Source organism: Sprattus sprattus, assembly GCF_963457725.1.
Source record: "Sprattus sprattus genome assembly, chromosome: 4".
Lineage (NCBI taxonomy): Eukaryota > Metazoa > Chordata > Actinopteri > Clupeiformes > Clupeidae > Sprattus > Sprattus sprattus.
The window spans coordinates 43,262,582-43,286,321 of NC_137923.1; the positions used below are offsets into that span (position 1 = coordinate 43,262,582).

Sequence of the window (23,740 nt, forward strand, 5' to 3'; positions counted from 1 at the left end):
CTGTACACGCAACCTTGGTAATGTCTGCGGTTCCACTAAAGGAACCGAGTTTACGTAAGTAACCGAGACGTTCCTTGTCGTAGAACACTACGACATTACCAGATGGGACCGTATCCCTTCACGCGTGAAAAACACAGTGTCAATCAACCTTCACCAGCCCCTCGTACTTCTGACCTCCCAAGAGGCTCACACGGCAGCTGGTGGTTAACATCACAGGGCAATCCTTTTAATTTAGGCTACGACGATCTCTGACCATCAGCCTACATGATTCCCCTGCACATCGGTTCATATGTATTTATCACATAAAAGCAGATGAACACATATCACTATATCATCTTATCACGTAGCCCAGAGTGCTCTCAGCACCTGTCTTCGAGATTTCTCATGTAAACGGTTCATCTGCATTTAGATATAAAGCCAATGAACACATAGCACATTATCAATAACCTTTCCACATAGACTACAACGATTTCCAATCGTATGTCTACACGATATCCCCATATACCGGATTGTCAGCATTTAACCCTGAAAGGACTGACAACCGTTCATATTAAGAAACCATTCACAGGCTCTGGGGGGCTATTGAATTTTCAGCTGGCAAGACTCCTTGCAAAAAGGAGGGGGTCGACACATCTAACATATAGAATCTAATGAAAGTGTGGCGAGAATTCCAACTTGCAGCCTTGCAAATGTCTTCCACTGAGACGCCTTTCAACAAGGCCCAGGAGGAAGAAACTCCCCGAGTGGAGTGCGCACGCAACTTCACTGGGGGCTCCCAAGATAAACTCTTATAAGATAAAACAAGAGAGAGAAACAATAGGTCGAGCACTAGCTCGCTCATATTCAATCTGACTATGTCTAGATCTGTGCCCGCTCCGACTAAGGAGGGGGACGAGATCTGGGGTTGTCCCCTCAGTTTGAATAAAAAATGCGGGATGTGCAGTGGGGACACTGCGGGGGGAGTTACACAAGCATGTCTAAACGCTGCGCCTAAAGAGACAGTTGGGACAGAGATATTTTGTGTTGGTGTAACATGACAAACCGTTGCTGGCATGATTTTTACATGCGAGTATCGGGCCAATTTCCCTGGTGGTGAGGATTCCACCTCTCCCCCTCTCCTCTTCCTCAGCCTTGGATCAGGAGGCTGGAGAGAATCCGCGACCTTTCCCACGCTTGCCAGCCTGCTGGTGTGGGGCGCGGGGTGCGCTCTGCGTCTGGCGTGGAGCGGGCTGACGCGAGTCGGGCTGCTCCGGGAGGCGGAAGGGGTGTCTGTGCCATCCACGGCGAGCCGGCACCTTAGCTGGCGGAGGCGCTGGTGAGTGGAAGCCGCTGCGCTTGGCCCCTGTGGCTGGTGTCGCCTGATTAGAAGAGCGCTGGTCAGAGGTAGAGCGGGGCATCCAGGCCCCTTCTGGTAATGTCGTAGTGTTCTACGACAAGGAACCCATCTCCCTTACAGAGATATCCGCGAAAGTTGTTTTACCTACCTAAGATCTTGATTTTATCATGTCCCTTCTACAATGACGATGTTATTAACCATACGTCGTCAACAAATGCAACTCACATCATTGCAAACGTTTAGTTTTGCAAACGTGTCTAATTTTGTACAGTAGTGAATAAAGTACACTGTCTACTACACCATAGCATATCATTTTTGTAGAAAATGATTAAAGTGGATGCATGAAGAGAAATACACACCATATATTTTCATTGCTTCAATGTATTGAATTTCTTATTAATACATTTACAGGGCTCTCAAGTTTTGAAGAAGGGCAAGAGTGACATATCCCCCCGGCCACGCCCCGGCCCGTCCCCATTCCGCCCGGCCCGCCCCCATGCCACCCGGGCTTCCTTATATTTATTCCAAATATAGATATATTATTCCAAATATAGATATATTATTCCAAATATAGATATATTATCTAGGAAATATTCTCTAACTGCAGTCAAGTTGTCATTGCTTGTGTCAAACCATTGTGAATTTGTTGTAACATTAAAACAGTAGACGACTTACTCTTTGTAAAAGACCGATGCTCGGAGCTCTGTGGTTTCCTCAGGTGAACGAAAGATCAATTGCGCGCAATTCCAGGATGCCTTATTTTCATTGGTTGCTCGACTAAATCTTACCCAGATACAAAAGATACGTTTTTTGTATTGGTTATTGTATAGCCCATTTCTTTTTTTTTATTGGCTGATAAGTGGCACCTCACGGCAGACCTCCAGGGTATTCGGGGAGACGTGCTTGATTCCACCTCCATGGTGAGGACAGCGCGGCCATGTCATGGATGCGCACAGCGGCAGATTAAATAGCCTAGAGTTTTTTTCAGCGTGGGAAATACGATGTGTGGCGGGAGTGCGTGATTAAAGACCGAAATGAGTGACTGTCACGCTCAATGCGTGACACTTGAGAGCCCTGCATTTACATTTAGTCATTTAGCAGACGCTTTTATTCAAAGCGATTAAAAACTACAATTAGTACAGAGGTGAGGGGGTTGAACCAAGGATGTGTTGCATGCAAACCATGTGCTCTACCCGCTGCACCAAAGTCACATATTAGACATAGGAAAAGATATCAAGTGTTAGACAGCCTAGACAGTTTCTTATAGTGCTGTCGCAGCGGCGGCAGTGTTGGATTTTGACATGATTATGGTCTTGAATTCTTCATAACGCGTTCATGGTCATATCCTGCCTTAGCGGAGAAAAAAATGAGTCTTTTTCTTTGAGTTTAGACTATTGTACCGTTAAAAAAAAAATCATGGTTTGGTGATTGACCTTTCCTGCCTTTTGAAGCAGGACGTGCACGCGCAATTTAGCTGACGAGTTTAGCCTGGGACACATTAACTAGACGATTAAGTAGTTTAGCACCCGTCGCCAGACAGGTATAGCCTGTTCTCATTTAGCGAGCTAGATTATCTCATTTAGCAAGCTAGACTGATTATCTTAGCTTCAGTTCTACGCCGAACAGGGCCCAGGTGTCGTTGCAGGTCAGCCATCATGGTTGTGTTGGTCACTAACACATACAGCACACCCAACCTGATCCCACAAGTGTTCAATTGGGTTGAGGTCTGGACTCATGGCAGGCCATTACATTCTCTCCCTCATGCTGTATTAAATTAATAAAGTGTAAAATTGCCCATATGTCTTGTTTGTTCCTTGTTACTGATCGAAAGTTCAATCATCCAATCCACCAAACAACTCAAAACAAGAGTGAATACCAACAGGAGAATAAGATATTTGTGGCACATTTCGCTTGGGCGCTACCAACATACTCAGCTGTGCTGCTCATCCCAAAGATGCATGTTCCTTTCAAATGTGGCACCATTTAAAAGGGAAATAAATAGGCTTTCCAACAATATAAGATGTATTGCCAAGAAGCATTGTTACAACAAAGAAAAAATCTACCAAACACAAATTTCTTTTTTGTGCTTTGTTTACTTGGAAAATCAAGGCCACATTATCTTTTTTATTTGGCTTAATGGAAAATCAAGGCAACAGTTTAACTTAACTAAACTTAGCTTAACTGAAGAAATGTTGTTGACTTCACCAAATGAAAAAAATGGTTAAGCTAGAACAACATACAGTTACAATACAGTTACTTCACACCACAACAAAATATTATCACTTGGTAACCTTAGCTCATGCACTTAGAAATTAAGCAAATGAATTACATTTAAAAAAAAATCAATGCATACTGTTTTTAAGATTTTAAGTTATGACAGTGCTTAAAACTTCATCGAATACAACCATTAGTTGGATTATCTGCGACAATTAATTTACATTAGTAAGTAAGTAATTTATCTTATCCTAGTACCCTGATTTTGAGAGGTACATAAACCACAATTTCATGTGTGCATTTCAATAATTACTTGATATTTGTTTACTGGAAAACATATACAATTGTTATGTGCATGCAATTATTCCTGTGTTTGAATCCATAGTTTTCATGTTGAAACCCCATTAAGCACTTACTAAGCCACAAGTAGTATGCTGCAAATATGAGCAGGGACAGTGAAGCTGTAAAACAGAGTATGACTGTCACTCACCCTGGCGACTGCTTCTCTTTGCAGACTTTAGTATACTCATACCCACTGACTTCACTCATGAGAGAACGCTATTACCTATAGGTCGTTTACAGCGGTATACTGTACATGCTGTAAATGGATGCTGTGACAGCCTGTGTCCCTGGGGGGTGTTAATAAAACAAGGGAGAGTGTCTGACGGAGGAAACCCAAGAGAGCACTGTGAAGTGACTTCAGTTATGCACATCACTTATTCATCATGAGAAGTTGCTTGTGAATTTGGGTACCTGTTCATGCAACTGGGTCAAACACAGTGGCCACCACAAACAGTGAGGTAAGGACAGTATACATATTTAAACAGCAGCTCAGGCACTGTCTACTTTTTTTAGAAAAGTGACTTGTATGCTCAACATTTTTTGAAAGTCACAAGTCTGACACCAGGAACATGGAACAAAAGAGGATCCATTTTTAATGAAGGTTAAAGTTATTCTCAGGCAGTAGGGGAATTCATTCTTCTTTTCCTCTACACAACGCATCCAGCAGTAAAGAGAGACATGTTATTTCACGGACTTGAGGTCCACATAAAAGCTAGGAGCTACAGGATAGTGCAACTACTCACTATCTTCTCATAGGGTTGTGTGTCACTCCTTAGTTAAAAAGCTACACTACCTACATCCTTTGGGTGACCTAATGGAAGGCTTTGGATATCTTGCATTTGCTACTTCAGAAGGCAACAAGTACTGCCCTCGGAGTACAGAGTGCTACACAAAGGAAAAATAAGGACAAAAGCTCTTAAAAGTGATGGACAATGACTATGTCCTCATGTGTGCACGATGTGGTCTCAGAAATAAACATGTATGTACTTATCAAATTGTCTTATATATTGACATGTCCATCACGTCACACTTGCATGAGGTCTCATGCATAAACATAAATTAACTTCTCCACCTGTCTAATTAATCTGCATGTTTGTGTTCATGGTAAGTGGGTATGTGGTGGCAAGTATACTGTATATGTCTAACAGGATGGAAACACTGTACCAGAATCAATGGCATCATTTTCTGTAGATAAGGTATGCTATACAGGGGTACCCCAAGCTTCAATCCTGGGTCCTCTTATTGTTCAGTATATACTGTACATAAATGATCTGCCCTCAGTGTGCCCTGTGGTCGGCTTACAAATGTATACTTACGATTTCTTTATATCTATGCCAAAACAAAACATCAGGCTGAATACAAACTTACAGGAACTATGAACCAAATAGTTGACTGGCTGGACTATTCCAGTTTAACTTTACATATAACAAAAACTGTTTGCATATACTTCAAGATAATTGTAAAAGGAAAAAAACAAACTTGAAACAGTGGATGATTTATTGACTCAAACCTACCCTTTAAAAACATATTTTAAAATTGCATGGAACAGTGAAACAGAATCGTATCAATTTTAAATTTGATTAGAGGTGAAATAACTAGAGGCAGCCAAACTGACGATCTGGTCTCAAGCAAACACACCAACAATGTCAATGATCCATAAAATATATTCACATACTGTATCATCAATGTAATATCACCTGAAACTATTTGTGAGCCCATGTAAAAACAGCAAAAGAAATGCAAGAGTGTCAACCAGAGGGGGCTGTACAAACCTCCAGTCTTCAAATCGACATTAGAAAAAGCACAATACCTGCTGATTTTGTAGAATTTTTGTTCTTTTGTAGAACGTCATTGTGTTTTAGTTATCTGTAGTAATTGTCATTACATTTGAAGCCTACTTTATGTCTATGTCTTTTATGGAAGAGTGTGTTTGTCCACTTGTGTGCTTAGCACAGCTCCTGCTCAGGGACTGCATATGTAAAATACCTATAATCTGGCTAGGTTTAACACTATACAATAAATGTATGAATAAGTATGTATAGAAATGTTAAGATAATATGGATGAGAGGATGTTTGCACATAGATGTGTCTGACTGGATATGAATTTTCCATTTTTTGTTCCTGGGACATTCATGAACAAATTACATTAGTTAAGACCTTACCTGCTATTTCATCAATATATTTGTGTTTAGATTTACTATATCAAGAAAAGCTGTGTAAACAATGCAATAGTAAATGCATTCACCAGTGATTTCCCAATCTGAAGCTGTCTGTCATGTCGAGCACCCCTTTCCTCCATTCAAAGAACACCTGGTAAGGAGCCATAATACGCTGCCAAAAAAAATGGCAAAAAAATGACGATTACCCTTGGGGTAAAACTAAGTAATCTGGATAAATAACCTTTACTGAATACAAGGCACTGGAAATTAAGTCAGATGAACACTTACCTTGGGGTGTGGGGATGTGAGGGTTACATTTATTGGTATGCTCACAAAACATCAGATGAGAGAAAATAAGCATGGGACACTGGGACATTAGACCACAAATTGAATTGTGAGTTTCACGGTGGACTTCAAATGCCTCAGTAGCTGCCTTAACAGTAGCCTAAAATACCTCAATGGAATCAAACTAGAATAAGCCAGTGAGAACTATAGTTTTCACCCTTTCTTTACAGTTCTAGGAAGATGTGGATAACTCATTTTGTGGTTGCATGAAAAATACATGCTAATATTTACAGAAGAAAAGTTTGAACCACATCATTTACAAATGAGTTGGAATCAACAAATTATCTGTGTACTATTTTTGGCTAAAGCTGTTATTCTGATCATGTTATTTTAACTTTTGTGTGTGTGTAGGTATGTGTGTGTGTGTGTGTGTGTTTGTGTGTGTTTCATCAGATTTTATTGAATTAAAAAAATATTATTCTTATATGTCTCACAAGGAATGTGCCTTTTTCATTTGAACTGCTGCAGCAATATTTCAGTCATGTGGATGGCCTTAGTTTAAGATATTTAAGTCCACAGATTCATTGACTTATATAATGGCTTTGTGCTAAAGAAAGAAATGACACCAGGGATTTGTTGATCACACTTGTCTGTTATTATAAAGCTATGAGTCACAGTGTGATGTAAATCATAATATATTTCTCTTCACTTCAGACTGAAACAATCGGTGTCCCTCAAAAAAGACAGTTTGGCCACTGCCTTGTTTATGTTAAACTTATGGTAAACTTGTGAACCTGCCCATTTGAAAAAAAGCAAGGCAAAACCAACAAAAAAGGGAAAGAATTAGATGCCAGACCCCACCCAAGGACCAAAAAGGCTGATATATGCACAGTGTTAAGGCCCTTGTGACATCCTCTCCCACAGCCACTTCTGTTGTCTTTACAGATTAGGGCTTTACGGAGAGTGTGTGACCCATCGTCCGGCTTTTTCCTGAGTTCACAACAGTCATTGAGTTTCCTTCCTTATGGTCACACAGACAGATGTGAATAGGCATAACCCTCGGTTACCAAAACAATGGATGAAGACTGCTTCAAGTCTAAACTTAATGGTTCTAAAATGCTGAATGTGTAATTGAGGAAAGTTTTTCAAAGCTGAGTTGTATTTATAAAGGATGGAGGTCCACTTGGCTATTAAACATATAACACTGGTTTTCATACTAATAGCCATTACATTAGGCTACTTGCTAAACGGTAGGAGCAAAACAATAGTGCAATGCGCTGAGATATGAACTATGGTGTAGGAAAACACTGGGACCCACTTTGCAATTTGTTACTCTTTAAAAATTGAACTGTAACGAACAGTTCCTCCATTACTAGATAGGGGTGGGAAACTCCATCCGTAAGTGACCACCCTGCGGCTCCTAATTGGCCGGACGATTTACTCATGCAAACAATGAGGGCGTGTCTTCGGTGGAAGAGCTCCAAGCCCACAGATGCAGTCAATTCGAACTTCAGCTGCCCGCTGGTGTGTAATGTGATGTCGGTGACTTTTGTTGACAGAAGATAAACATTTACCAGGAAAAACAACGGATTTCCCTCTTCTCACTCCTCTTCACACCAGGACTACTGGATTAACAATTCTTTAAAAAACGTTTGTCTTTAACTAAAACCAGGACACAAGGTAAGACTGGACAGCAGCATCGGTTATCCGCTCAAAACGGCATTGTATTGCATTGTGCCGCGTAGCTTCGCCCAGTTTGAAATTATTGTTGAATGCAGGTCAGCGTTGCCTATATTTAAGATGTTACTGTCGTGTAGAAGTGTAGCTCTGCTCCCGAATTTTGTTCCATTGAAGAGTGAAGTTCTTACCGAGACTAATGTGCTCCAACAGAGTAAAAGTCGGTCCACCGTGGTTATTGCGGCGGCACTGACAGCTTTGAGGGATCAGTCAACGAGTTGTCACGTGAGAATAGGTTTGACATTTGAAAAAAACTAAACCAAAAAAAATGCAGTACGGAAAGATTTACGATTGCTAATTTGGTCCCATGTTAAATGTATGCAGTCATTGTCTTTAGTTTACCTTTCATGGCCTGCGAGCATACATGAATATTAGGGGATTGTTTATAGAACAATTTACGGTCAGAGTGATTCGTCTGAATCTCAAAACAATATGGACTGTTCACAGGGCAACTTCTGGTAACGTGAGGCTTTAATTTGTTTTATATTACACCGAGTTGAGTTGTAAATATATCTCGCAAAAGCAGAGAGTTACAGATAAAGACAGATCCAAAACATTGTGTTGGATATTGCGCATGGTGGTTCCAAATACGAGGTCCAATCTGTGCCATTATCGGTTTTACAAGGCACTAATTTGCCACCTTCAAGGTGTGTGCTTCTGTGCGGGCATCAAATCAGCGCATTGCCAAATGTTCTGCTGTTATCGATAGCGTAAGGACAACAGTATTAGTTTTTTTCCCTTCTTCTGTTTGTAAAGTCAACATGTCATGACTTATGTGAGTATTCCATGTGTAAATAATATATTATAAGCATGCCTCTGATAAAACATCAGATATCTCATTGTATCTTTCTCTTACCCTATGTCGTAGCTCGTGTCAGTGACAATTAATTAGACACAATACAAAAATGGTCACTTTAGGACTTATTCTACGCCCACCCGTCACATATCACGATTTTAACTGAAGAACCCTACAGCCTATGCCTGATTGATTTATCTATGAAGAGTATTTTATTTACAGTGGATTAGTTTAACGATGTCGTTCTTATTTTGCGACAAGAACAACACTGGGTCAGGGTCCCTACTACGGCCTTTGTAGGCTACTGCTTTAAGGCTTAAAGTAAGATGAGTTTGTCGTTTTCCTGAAATAAAGTTGTCGCGAGGAATTGCCCTGTCTTGAAGTCCCGGCTTGGTTGCTTGAATAGACCTAATGTTTTCTTAGGGAATGGTTAGAACAAAGCTATACCACAGACACCGAAGTGACAGGGATCCTCATTATTTCCTCAAAAATCGCTATCGCGCGACTCGCCTTTTGTCTTAATCTTTTGCCTCAACGCGGAGTTTCGCAATCAAAGGGCGGATTTAGAGGCGATTTAATGTTGAACGTCTGGCCATCTGTAATAGGCTAGAGGAAACAATGGCTTCAATGGGAGTGCGGACAGTGCATTTTAAGCCGAATACTGTGGGTTATCCTACAATCCAAAAACAAAAGCAAGATGCCACTATCCTCTTTGTTCCTTTGCATTACATGTTGATATAGTGATGTCCTGTGTAAAGCTGCATTTGTGATTAGAGAGGAGGAGTAAAACGGTCTGTGGCATTGCCATCTCGAAACTAAGTTTCTAACCTATCATGTAGTTTCTCTGCAATCCCTATACACCTTCGGTGAAACAACAGTACATCTCTGAGCTGTGTGATTCTTTGCACTTCAGAATCTTGGTATTGCTTGGTTATTGGAAGATGGTGGGTCACTGTTTGATCTGCTGTCACTGCCATCTGTTAAGCCTATTCCTCATTCTCTGGGCAAAGCTTTACCAGTTGTTGAAATACCATAATAAAAAAAATCACAGATTTATGATGTACATGATAACCTTAGTTTTTTACAAGGCCACTCTGGGACACTGGGACCTGCTACAACTAAAGGGCTGAATGCAGTGTACTGTTTGATATTAACACACTGTTAGCAACCAGTTTCAAATTAATAGGTGGTCATATTGTTATATGAAATATGTGCAGTATGGAGGATTTAGGTTGAAGTATTCAAAAATTAGTTTTTTTTCATTAGTGTATAATCACCTGTAACTACAAATCGTTGTGTTTTCCTTAGCTTAGAATGATCCCTTCATATCTACATAGGTAGCGAGTCCTCTTCCACAGAGTCCGCCATTTATCTACAGTAGGCCAGATTGGATACACCAAAACACGGGGCACTAGAGAGGGCCTTTCATGTTTTGATGGCACCTGATGGCCACCGTAGCTTCTTTTACAACCTTAGAGAGGGAGAGGAATTCAGTTGATTTCAGTGTGCAGCCTCACCGCTAGATGTCATTAAATCTTACATACTGCACCTTTAAGCCAAAACAACGAAGAATTGTCTGTCAGTTGAATATTTTTTGCTCCATATTTCATCCTCCTAAGATCTGGTACTGTGGGGGCGACCTGACCATTAGCTGAGGCTTTGTGACAAACATGGCACAGTGTGACAGGTATAGTAGCCGGGCCCATTTAGGCGGTGAGAAACAAGCCCATCAAATGTCTGCCTTCCGTTAATGCTGATCTCCCAATCCCATTTTTTTCTGCTGCACACTGTCTGAGAGTGAAATCCATAACCTTATCAGTGTCAGACATCTAGAACGTCATCTGGGAATACTAGGTGTCATAGGATGAAATTCAGTCCAGACCCTCCATGGTCATGGAGGCAGCAAGAGCTGGGCTAATGATGAAACACACAGGGTACACCATTGTGACAACTGATGCAATCTGATTAGAAATCAACATTTTTACTTCAAGCCATATGCACTAGAAACATAGTCAATAATCACTCATAAAAATTGTGGCACTGTCAGAATACTATTTGTGTTTTAAAATGGTCCAGTGATGTTTTCAGATGGATCAGTAAGATGCAATGTAACTGTTGATGCTTTGTTCTACATATCCTCAGTGTTATTAAATTAAATCCAGATTAAATTCAGAGAATATGTAGGCTACAAGTAATGAATTAGCATATAACCATCAGTGCCTATAACCTACATTTGACATGAATATGTTACAATGTGACTAATATGTAGTGCAAACATCAGAGATTAACATCATGCTTCAGGCTACTGAATGTTTTCCATATCTGCTATTTTTCCCCTTGGGCCAAACTGACAAAACAGTCCTGCCAAACACCACAAGGGCAATACTGGCTTTCATGAACTTCAGATTTCCTGCCAAATACTCTCTCATTCACTTAATGATAGTGTGTCTCTTCCTGCTCTATTGATTTGCTGTTGGCAAATAAAGAGTTTAAGGGATGGCAAGGGCGGGCTGTTTGGGAAAGAAGAGGAGAAGAGAAAATTAAGTTCAAAACTGATTATGTTTGTGTGTACTTTTTAGCCTGATTAACCTCTTTCTTTGGTTGAAAAATGCCATATATAGTCACTGAAAAGTAGACCAGTGTAGTTGTTGGTTTGGAGTCCATACACGCTACCACCTTGTCACTTGTGGCTGACTGATCAGTGTGTTTTAGTGAAGTTGACAGACGTAATGCAAAGAGGAAGTTGTACCAAACAATCAATGTCAAAAACATGGACCACATACCACAGAAGAAAGGCAGCATTTCCTCGAGCAGTGTTTAAATAATCCTATCTGCGGTTGTAATTACCCTAGTTTACATTGCTGCCAACTGCTAGCAAAACAGCGGCACTGTTCTCAGCTTTGTATTGGCATTGGCATTCTGGTCTGCTTTGTCTGTTGTATGACTTACTGGCTCATTTCCACACATGTTTTCTTTCTCTACTTATTTGCTAACTTTCTTGCCGAGGACTTTGCCTTTGCAGGGCAACTGCGTCGGAACGAAGCGTTCCAAGTGTGTGAGGAATGTTTGAGTAGGAGCGATGAGAGATGGTGGGGGTCAGCTCTTTGGCCGAGAGATCCCACAGAATTCCAGAGAGTCCTGAACTTACTAACTGAGCGTGCTCCACACAGAGCAAGGGTGGGAACAACTAGGGGAGGAAGAAGAGGAGGAAAGACGAATGAGACACAGAATGAAAAAGAGCGTTCTGTGAAAGAACACTGGTAATTGTGGCAAAAAATGTACAGAGGAATCTGTCTATGTAACAAACATAGATTTAACAGTATGTTCCACCACATACATTCACTGCCTGTTTTGTACTCCAAAAACATGCAAAAACATTTAGGCTCTTGTCTTGTATTCCCTATATTTCACTGCTTGTGTTGAAGTCAAATTTGTTTTGGAAAATTTAAGTCTTGATTCAAGGATCACTATGCCAGGAATTGGAACAGGATAAAGAGGGATCATATGTCTGATGAGGAAACAAATTCTACCCAGTGTTCAAAACAGAATTACGGAACTGTCATGCCCAAAATGTACCACATGCTGGCTAAGCCAGTGTGGATGCTAGCACAGGTATGACAAAAGGCAAGGAAATGGCTGATGAGGAGAAAGCAAGTGTGGGTCTTTGTTACAGACTCGAGCCAAACATCTGTTTTTTGTCTGAATGTGAGGGGGGAGGGGAATAAGTCACATTCATGTTCCTGATAGGTCTGTAGAGCTATTTATAACCCCGTTGGCGTGCGGGGTTGACGATGGTCAGAGGATCTATGTGAGCCTCCATAGAAGCTTGCCCCAGCTTCCAAAAAACACACTTTTGTGGGTAGTTGCCATTTATTCAAAACCACAGCCTGCACTGGAAGTCAAGCATGCATAAAAAGAAGGGAAGGAAGAAAGAGACATGTTAAACAACTTGTGGGAAATTAATGTGAATTAATGCAAGGATATTTCACATAAAAAGAGGGAAGGCGGCCTGGCTCAACTTCTGCAGAAAGAGAATTACCAGAAAAATTGCAATTCACTCAACTGTGTGTGTGTGTGTGTGTGTGTGTGTGTGTGTGTGTGTGTGTGTGTGTGTGTGTGTGTGTGTGTGTGTGTGTGTGTGTGTGTGTGTGTGTGTGTGTGTGTGTGTGTGTGTGTGTGTGTGTGTGTGTGTGTGTGTGTGTGTGTGTGTGTGCCCCTCATCCGCAGCCACACACTGTGCCTTTCGATTGATTCATAATGTATGATCTGGATTAGCCATCACATCACACTCTGTAGATTCTATCAGAAAGCCGCACAAAATACACCCTCTTTCTCAATCTTTCTGAAGATATATATCATAGCATAGCCTTTTGTGTCATTTTTTTATTCTCTCCCTTGGTGTTGTTGGTTATTGAACTAATCTTCATAAACGTTTATGTCTGAGCACTGAATGAGCAGAGCTGTGAATAAAGATGATGAGACTCATGAATGATGGCGATGAGGATGATTGTTAACGATGACTAGAGTATTGGTGAAAGTAGTATTGGAGTAGAGTATCAGGGCAGCCATTGTCTGTGGTGGAAGGTACGACTTCAATCTCTCCCGCCTCTGGGTCTGTTGGAGGTCATTCATTGCAGAGCCCGCTGATGGTGAGCATCAGTCATTCCAGCGCTGTGCTGGTGTGAAGTTGTAATGGCCCCTATCTGTGTGATCATCTGCCTGCAAGATTGCTCCCCGAAGGCCCAACTATTACCGATCACATCTGATGTATGCACACAGCCCCCGAGAGATGGGATGAGATATGAGGGAGGAATAGTGCGAGAGACAGAGGGAGGGAGAAAAAGAGGAAGAGAGAGCCCGGGGAGTGAGACAAAATGCCTTTTGAGAACACCTCAATTTACAGACATCCCATTTATTTTAGTACTGCATCCATGCGCCTGTGCTTTGTATGCATATGATGGTTTTGACAATTCTTGGAATCTAGTTGTCTTTTCGTTTTGGCAGTGCACAGAAAATCAGGACACAACAGTCCTACAGCTTTATTCATTTTGTTGAGAACCTTCTACACATTGCTATGTCTGTTTTTTTTCTTTCTCTTGATGACACCTATTAATTCACTGTGAAAGCCCACCACAGATTGACATGTACCTTGTCTGCTGGCCATTGCATTTCAGAACCTCTCTCCCACTTCCAGAGTGTAAAACTAGTCTATATTAAATGTCGCCACCATATGAGATATTTCCACTGGGGCTCCTGCCTTGTCAGAGTGGTTTGATTGAGCTGTCTCTCTCCCACTGAGATAAAATGAACGGCCTGTCACTTTCCTCTGACCTCGACCATCTTATGAGGTCACAGAGGTGGCACTAAAATAAGAATTGGGAGGATTATATATCTGGATGGAATGTCAAAAACAAGTCTTGCCCCCCTTTTTCATAGAAGTGGGGTGTCAATTTCAAGGTAATTTTATTCCTTTGATAACCTCTCACTCACATTTATAATACGGAAGCTTCATAATTGAGTCTTGTCCTCCCATTTAGGTGCCATGAAAGTTAATGCATGGCACCATACCATAAATAATATGACAATGAATATGACATTTAGCCATGTTACTACATAATTGTAATAAACTAAAGTTTTATAAAATATATACATATATATACACAGTATATATATACATACATATAAATAAATAAATAAATAAAGTGGCTTATGCGCACTTAGAATTATACACTGTTTCTAACACTGTCCCCATTTAGTCCCACAACAGTGTCTTTTCAAGAAAACATTGCTTTGCTGTTGCTCTGATGACCTTTACCAATCATCATAGCACAAGTCTGATGTTTTGAGCTGTACACTCTACACTTTTCTTTCTATTAGGCTCCTGCACCTTGCCCTCCATCTGTCTTTGAAGCTAGTGCTGATGAATTGATGCCCTTAGTAAGAGCAGGCAGATAAACCAGGCACTTGGGCTTTCCCTGGCTGTGGGAAGGTCACTAGGTGGTAAGGTGAAGCAAGGTGAGTTTAACAGCAGACTGCCTTAATCTCAGGCCTGGGCTCCAGCTTGTGTTAGGTGCTGGTTCACCAGAGCTGGGACAAGATCAGAAAAGTGGGGGATATATAGTTCATTATCTCATGCTGGATAAGGGCAGGAGAAGGTATGGTGCCAAAAGAAAAGCACAGTAGTCTGAAACAGACTATGGTTCCTTGATCAAGCACGGTGAAATCGATTCTGTCTTGCTCTTTCAGTGGCTCTCATTCTCTTTCTCTCCCTCACTCTCAGACATTCTCTATCACATTTTCCTTTTCTCTCGCTCTCTCTCTCTCCTTGTCTGTTCAGGTCCCCTGAAGGGACTTTGTAGCCCTGCAAATGGTATTATATAGATAATCATGAAATCCCCAGGATAGGCCTGTAGGGACCTGGACCAAGGATCTTGAATGTGTTTTTGGCAACACGTGATCCCGGGAAATATTACATTTGTGCTGAGCTTCTTACAAGAAAAAAAAAAGAACATCTGTCGGAGACACAAAAGTAAACCAGACCGCTTTCATGCGCGGAAGTGTTGATAAACAACAAAAAATATCACCCTGTCACTTTCAACTGGACCTTAGACGACACAGAGCCTTTGTGTTTTCTAGACAGCCTGAAGGCTAAGTGGAACACCTGCAGATCTCTGTGGATATCTGAGGACAAGATGGCCTCTTTGGCTTTTACCTCGGGTGAATCAGGGTGCCATCCACAGATACCCTCTCTTTCTCTGTCCTCAGGTCATTTGGTATGTGTAGTTGATTAATCGCCCGGGTCCGTAGTAGGTAGACTTAGCCGGTCATCATCCAGGATCTAGCAACAGGACACTGGATCAGAGCTGGGAATTAGACTTAAAGACTACTATGAATTAGTGCAATTAGGCACCAGTTTCAGTATCAAATTGTAATTGAAGAGAAACATCTATTATTTTTTGCAGTGCATTCTTGCAGTTGGAATGCCTATTCTCTTTAATGGGGATGAGATGCAGCCCAGGTTGGAATATCATTTTTAAAAATATTTGTTGGGGTGGGTGATATGGCCAAAATCTTCTATCACGGTATTTGTAATTTTATATCACGGTTACGGTATATATCACGGTATATTATAAGTAGGGTGACCAGATTTGAATTTGTGAAAAAGAGGACACTTCAGTGGTGGCTAAATATGTCCACAGACATAGGCTATACAGTATGATCATTTATTTATTGACCCTTATAAACACTAAGTAGCAGAAACAATACTGCCTCAACAGGCTATTGGCCTAAGCAATAGTGGCCAGTATAGGCCTACTTTATACTGAACGTTTCCGTTGAATCTTTAAATAGTAATATTAAAACAAAGTGCATGTAGTGGCATTTAATCCAGTCCTTATGTGGTTTTCAGTGGTTCTTTAATGTACTTTCAGAAGATAAATCAAGTGTTAAACTTTCTTTTCAATGTTTGTTCATATGTTAACGCAATAATGATGAGAAAAACATTTTCTTATATGGCCACATAAAAAAAAATGAAAATGGAGAAGTTGGCCATTACACATACGCCCCATTGACCGCTTCAGCCCGTTGGTGCAACGTGCTAACGTCGCAGGCATATTGGTGAGGTGAAGACTGTCCTGTGTAAACAATTGCAAGTAAACGATGGAGTTGCGTTTTTTCTGGATAAAAGGCACATTAGTGTTTACATTTATATTTCGTTTTTATATTCAAGGGTTTATGATCAATGTGGAGAACCAAAAAGAGTTTTGTCTCCATGTTACTTAGAATCTAGATAGTTAAGCTATAATCGCCATAGACATATAAACATACATATGCTATATGTCTGATAATCGCTGCTAGAAGCTCACTGTTCTTGTGCCCCCACAGCTCCTTCACTTTGAAATATGAAATTAAATCTAAACTATTGAAAAAGTGCATCTTTAACTACTAATATTTGACCAGCATCGAGAAAAATGGAACAGAATCTGCAAATAAATGGCTACACTAGACAATTTTCAGTCCATACTTTTCAGTATAGTGAATCTTTCCCACAGTTGAGGATTACTCAACAAGTAGGCATGACAGTCCGAGCAGGTCATGTGCTTAAAATTGTACTGGCTATCGTATTATACGGCTCTTTACAATATTAAAAAAAGTTCAGTTGATTTGAATGGGCCACCCCAATGAACATCATTGCAATTGGTGTTATGCTTCTAATTCACGTCTTTCATATCAGTCCGCAAGAAGTCCGGTCATTTAACGTCAACTACGCAACACCTGAAACTTTAAAGGTCGATTTGCCTGAGGAACTATTTTTTCTAAGGGGAAATCACGAAACGGCAACAAAATCGTTAAAGAGGTATTTTGGAGGAATGTCTTCTATCGTTTTGGCGAGTAACTGTATAGTTAGCCGGATGATGTAGATGTAGTTTGGAGGTCTATATCTAAAAATGTATCTATTGGATTTCAAAATAAGTATATCCCGTGGTTGAAACGGTATAGCCAAATCTCTCCCGGTAGACACATTTGTACCGTTTCACGGTATAAACTGTCATACCACCCAGCCCTAAATCAAAGTTAAGACTTGAACAGGTCATGATACTTTTTCATATGTATTTATCTTCATATCAAAATAAAGCCGATGTTTCTCAGTTGCTTGAAAGGTATACATCTGTCATTGTCAAAAGTCTTTTGTGGCATAGGGTCATTTTGGTGGCTTTTGTCAGGAATGGTGTTCAACACTATGCTAATGTTTGCATGCACGCTTCGGTTTCTGCACGCGCTCGCACGTGTGTGTGTGTGTGTGAATAATGGAGGGCATGTTGGAGATTAGTCGCATATTTGGTTTTGTTCAGATCGGACCCCAAATGAGCACACCTACAAGCCAGAAGCAAGCTTAATGTGAACATTCCACAAGCTTGGCTAATTGTGAATTACGAGGCCCCTCACTGTTCGCCGATGCACGGATACAGGCTTTCACTGGGGGAAAACAGGAAAAGACTCTGTCGTGGAAACAGAGCCACAATCCTGTAGTCTTTTACAACCCATCAGACCAGATCCCAAGAGAAAGGGTAGGATGGTTCCATTGTGATGACTGTTAACCTGCTCACCTAAGGATGTACTTTTGGAGAAATTCAAAATCTTGAAAGCAGGAAAGACCAAAATGCCAAAGGTAACCTCGCTTTGGACACAAGGTTTTATATTATTGTAAACATATAAAGAAATATTTTGTGGTTTGCAGAAAATCCTGGATATTTCAAATAATCTTCTCTTTGGACATGCAAGACTGCACCTAGGCAGCAGGGTGCTTCTTGCTTCGTCTTCTAAATCATGTAACGCAAAAAATGATGAAGCTTTTGAATATGAAAATGTTTCTTGGTTGAGGAACTTCTGAAGACTGATTCAAAGGCAAATGATAGCCAGGACGCTAAAATTCAAAGCACTTAATTAAGACATGGATGGAATTGACCAGTGAGTCAAGCAGTGCACAGTTGGAATTGGAATCATGAAATATGTGTACCCCCCCACAAAAATATGTTCTTTGTAACCACATAAAAGAGCAGAAGAAATAGATGTGAAAAAAGTTTAAGCGGCACACACCAATTAATCTCACGTAACCTTTAAGTTGCTGAAAGCAATGGGTTTTCTCCTTCTCCTTTTAGTGAGTTTGCTCAGTGTCACCCAAAACCTTCAAATCAGTATGAAATTCATACATAAAAGAGACAATATTCCTAGGAATGTTTGTTGTTGTTTTACACTTTTTGTAAAACTAAGAGGATTGATGGTCTAGGATTTATATTCTATCTTTTATAATCCCTGTCCTGATGAAGGGAACCAACCAAATTGATCTAATTCTGTCACAGACTATATATTCCAGTGCATTTGACCTTATTTAACCTGTAATTGCCTTTTATGATGCAGTCAATGGTGGAAGTGTTCAGCTAAAATGGCTTCCTATTAAGAGGAAGATTTAATGGCTGTAATGCCTTTAAAACCTATTGAGCTACTGTATATGCATTGAGTTTCTGTTTGATTTCCAGCTCCCTAAAGGTGAACACAGACACGACTGTGCCTCAGAAAAATCATTGAATGACGTTGTGTTCCCCATATATGCTGAGACATTATTAGTATTGTCACAGAATTCTCAGAGCATGATTTAACCATGATAATAGGAGACAATCAAGCTCAAAATCAACCCCCTGTAAAAGTAGGCGACACAATGAGAACAGCCATGTTAATATCCCCACAGGCAGGTTCTGAGAAAGCAGCGTCTAACAGAATAAACACAATGATTGATTAGGCTATTTGGCTTTTTTCTGTTTAGACATGCTGATAGTGTCTCTACCAAACTTGAGAACCATGATTTATTTTCTGCAAGGCAGAGTGTAATGGAGACTGATGTAGAAGGACTACCTTTTATCCTACATGACCAAGTGAGTTGCTAACAGACCCTGTTGCCTTGATTTTTGGTGATCTTCATTTTGCAACAACTCATTCCCCACAAACCCTCACATTCTGGATTTTAGATCTACTGAGTGGTTTCAATCATTTGATTTTTTTTCTAACATTTGCTTTTCTCTGCCGTTCACACGGCCCGAGCTGCTTCCCTGTCTCAGCACAGAGGATGATCCCTCACTGTGCTGATCCAGGGCCAGCTGTCTGAAGACATAGGCGGGCTGAAGGAGTCATTTCCTCTGGCACTCAGATGCTGAGTTTGTCCAGCAGTGTGTGTGTGTGTGTGTGAACTCACCTCCCCTCCCCCACCCAGCGCCCACACCTCTCCCCAGAACAGCTGCATCAAAGTCTCCCTAGAAATGTAATCAGGAAGTAGGGAACGTGGGAAGGTAGCCTGCTCCCCTGCAACGTGAGGGGCTAACTGCTCTGCCCACGAAACACCTTCTGGAAACTTCAAACAACCTCTGCCCACTTTAAACACCATATGGTGTGAGCTGCATTTTGTTGGGTCCTCATTTCTATCCTTTTTTAGTTCTTAAAGCTGAACAAAGGCCTTCCAATTATGAAGAGGTTTGGCTGTTAAAAGGGGTCAGTGAAATGACCCACTGACCTGCTTACTAAAAGGCTATTGAGCGAAGAAGTGAGTTGGATTTACGCTAATGGTGAACATTTGACCTCAATTGAATGAATAACCCACAACTGTTGGCCATAGGGAAACAAGCAAGCAAGCAAATACCTCATTAGCTCAAGCTGTTCTTTATTTTTTTCTGACAAGCTACCAGCTTGTCTGCAAAGCATCTTAGCTCTCATCTTGTCCACATCAATATTCCGATGCATTTTGCCTCACTCTAGAGTGTCAACAAATTGTAATTCTCTCCCTTTCTATGCCACTATTTTTTCACAGACACTGAAGAAGCTCACAGGGTCCACAAGGTTTAATGCCCGTGGGTCTGCATTTCGGCAAGGATAAAGAACTGAAGATCATCTCTGCTTGTGGCTTTTGCAGCATTTGACAGGCTAAGGTAAGGACGTCCAGATCCAACACATACAAATAAGCATCTGAACCACAGATGTTCAAAGCAGAAAGGGGCTTTTTGAGAGAGCAGACGGTGCATACAGCACAACCAGGGATTGCCAAGGAGTCAGCGGGGTGTCATATAAGGTTCGAGATTATGTTGAGACCTCTTTAAGTTAGACTGCATAAAATAAACATGATTACATGACAGCTTGTTTCATACACCCACATGATCCCCTTTCTGTAATCCGGGACACCTGAGGAAGAATACGCAATTGTGGTCCACACACTGCATGAACTTTTTTTGTTTGTATTGTGGCCTCGCCTCCCTTTATCACAGACGCCTGAGGGCTGAAACGGAATACCCACTGGAGAACCTCTAACCTGTTTTTGGGGGCGGAAAGTTTCTAATCGTTTCTTTTGTTGTGTGTGTGTGTGTATGCGCAGGCCCTTGTTCTTATCTAGGGCGATTGTTATTTCAGTGCAGTCAAATACTTCTCTCAGGAGATATACATGGTCACCTCTACAATCACACACACGCACACGCACACGCACACTCCAGTAACACAAACTCTTACACAGGAGATCGCAGCTTTGAAATAGGAAGAAAATGGTGAAAAGTGTTGAAAAAGTGAAAAAGTGGGTTGATGTTTAGCTAAGAGTAAAGCAACAACTTGTTGCACCATGTAAAACAGTTAATTATTCAAGGCTCATATTTATTTTAAAACTTTTGTGCTGCCCACATGTGGTGGTCAGCTTTTATCGTACCGTCTCTTATGCCAACTCAGCTGACAGCTTGTATTAGAAGAAACCTGTATCGACCTTTGCAGTGTTTAATCATTTAAAATGGGCTCCCTGTGTGAGCGGCGTTGAAGTGGGGTGCGAGATGCCGCCAGGTCCGAGCACTGCTGCTCCTTTGGCATTGCTTACCTGAGAGATATGAATCTATCGGTGACAGGTTTGATTTATATCTTCAATCACAGTTTGCGAGAGAGAGAGAGAGAGAGAGAGAGAGAGAGAGAGAGAGAGAGAGAGAGAGAGAGAGAGAGAGAGAGAGAGAGAGAGAGAGAGAGAGAGAGAGAGAGAGAGAGAGAGAGAGAGAGAGAGAGAGAGAGAGAGAGAGAGAGAGAGAGAGAGAGAGAGAGAGAGAGAGAGAGAGAGAGAGAGAGAGAGAGAGATGCTTTCAAAAAGCAAACAGTTCATTCCAATTTACCTTATTGTTGCAGCTCTTCCACTCCATTGCCACGCGAAAGCCCCAGTATTTATTTAATTGCTCCATTGCGCACACAGATTACCTACAGAACGTCTGGCTACACCGGGGTGACCAACCTGTAAAAAATATCAAATTAAACATCCCTTGAAGATGAAAATCTCTGAAATGTTTGAAAAATGTGGCTGCTCTGTGACTGCTTTCCTTTCTTTAATCGCTTATTGAAATGTGTTCCAGGCTTAATCTAATGCTTGGAGACCGAAGGACAGATTTTGCATATAGTTCCTGAAGCAGATTGTAGTTTATAGACAGACGCGACTCAGAGAACCAACGCATTGTTTTGGCTTGTGCCTCATTCTTCAGCTTGACTAAAATGAAATTGCTGCTGGTTATCAATTTCCTTTACTTTTCTGCTCTTTCCCCTGTTTGGGTTTATAAAAGGTGTGTTGAGGATATATTTTCATATATAGTTCTGGTTAGTTCTGGTAAATCTGGTTAGCGTGTTGTATTGTCATGCCTTGTAGTCCGATATAGGGGCGTAAAAGGGGACATAGCAGGATTGTTGTTTGGGCCTCACATGACCCCAAAGATCTTTTTAACGGAAAAGAGATTTGCGCCTTTGCTTTGCCAACTGAACCAATCGGCTTCTGAGTCACACGTAGGGGTTACGGGGTGCATTGGTTAGCCCCTGTTTTTCTGTTAGTTTATAATTGGCACAGACTCATATCCTGAATTTTAGAGGTTAAAGGTGAACAAAAATGCAGGGGCTCAGTGGAAGGTCCCTGTTGCTATGGCGAGCCAGTTCAGTTCTGTCAACTGACTCCACTTGACTCCTTTAGAGAGCATTTGCTGATTTCAAAGTACTTGCTCTGCCAGTTCAACATACTAATGCATTATTCATATGTGATCCAAAAGCCCTTTTTTATTTGACTTCATGAAACCTTACTGCAGTCGATGCATGCCCCCAGTGTACATGCCATGTAAACGGTGGAGATTCGTTTGTTTGAGGTGCATCAATGTCATTTTAGTAGCCTGGGCATGTCCCTGGAAACCATATGCTCAATTTGATCCCGGACTCAAATCTAGGCAGGGAGGGTAATGGGATGTATTCGCTGGCGTCCACGTTGCTCTTAAGCCCATGTGGTTAAAATGCAGGGAGGACTTAATCCGACAGGTCTGGATGGGTTTGGGGAAGGAGCCCTCAGTGCGTGCTGGTGAGTGGGGATGGGGAGGGGAGGCGGGGAAGGGAGGCGGGGAAGGGAGGAGGAGGGGTATCAACTGTCTGTGGATTAGACAGGATCGGATCAACCCCCCATTCAGTGTGGTAAATCTCCCTCCTTTAGCCAGATGGAGAACATCCATGTGAAGGTATTTCCTTTAATTTAAAAGGTCATGAGCAACCTTAAGGGGAGATGGATAGATAGAGAACAGAGCTCTTTAAGCTGCATATTTGATGTCTATTTGTATTCCAGGAGTGCAGATGGGCATTCTAAAGTGTTGGGCTAGTGTCAGGTGCTATGTATTATTCAGACATGAAGTAAATATGGACTACAATGTTATTCTAGGTGACCAGTACACTGTTTAATAAATTGCTGACTAGTGGAGTAAATATAGTTTTGAGACCCATAACCATGTGAATATAAAAATGAAGACAGTGATTTTCTGTGAATATAAAAGTTAAGTCTGAGTGATATAGTCTGAGTCTATAGAAAGTCAATTTAAAGATAGCAGTAGACAGTATTTGGAAGTCCCTTATTAGAGATAAAGGAGAGGGCATTAGAAAAAGTTAAATACGATAAAGGGTGTTTTTAAAGATAATTTTCCACTGTATAGATTTTTTATGCAGGTGTTTAAAAGCTTGTGCATTCTCAACCCCTTTCAAGTCAACTTCAGAAAACTCACAACTCCCCTTCTGCAAAGTGTTGGCATTAATGGATCATAATGATTCAAATGACAAGATAATACCTGCTCACTTCAGCCTCTGTCTGCAAGACAACGAAGAATGCCATGAGAATAACCCGCCGTCCTTAAAGGGTTTTTACCTCCTCACATTAGCTTCACCATTAATCCTATTTCCCCTGCTTATGCATCCTTAGGCACTCAATAGTGTTTTAGGGTCTGTAATTCCTATGGCCTGTGCTCTCCTGCAGGAGATTCTGCACCATTTCTCTCTTTTACCCTGTCATGCAAGGCT

General features: G+C 41.2%; 1 protein-coding gene across 1 annotated transcript in view; it reads left to right on the forward strand.

The window, feature by feature from the left end:
* Positions 1-7,880: 7,880 nt before the first annotated feature.
* The window catches only part of LOC308364317 (semaphorin-6D-like), an 83,199-nt gene continuing 67,339 nt past the window's right edge, over positions 7,881-23,740 (forward strand). The window contains exons 1-2 of the mRNA XM_080837416.1: positions 7,881-8,016; positions 20,226-20,343. The gene's annotated coding sequence lies outside the window, so the exon portion shown is untranslated. The remainder of the gene's footprint in view (positions 8,017-20,225; positions 20,344-23,740) is intronic.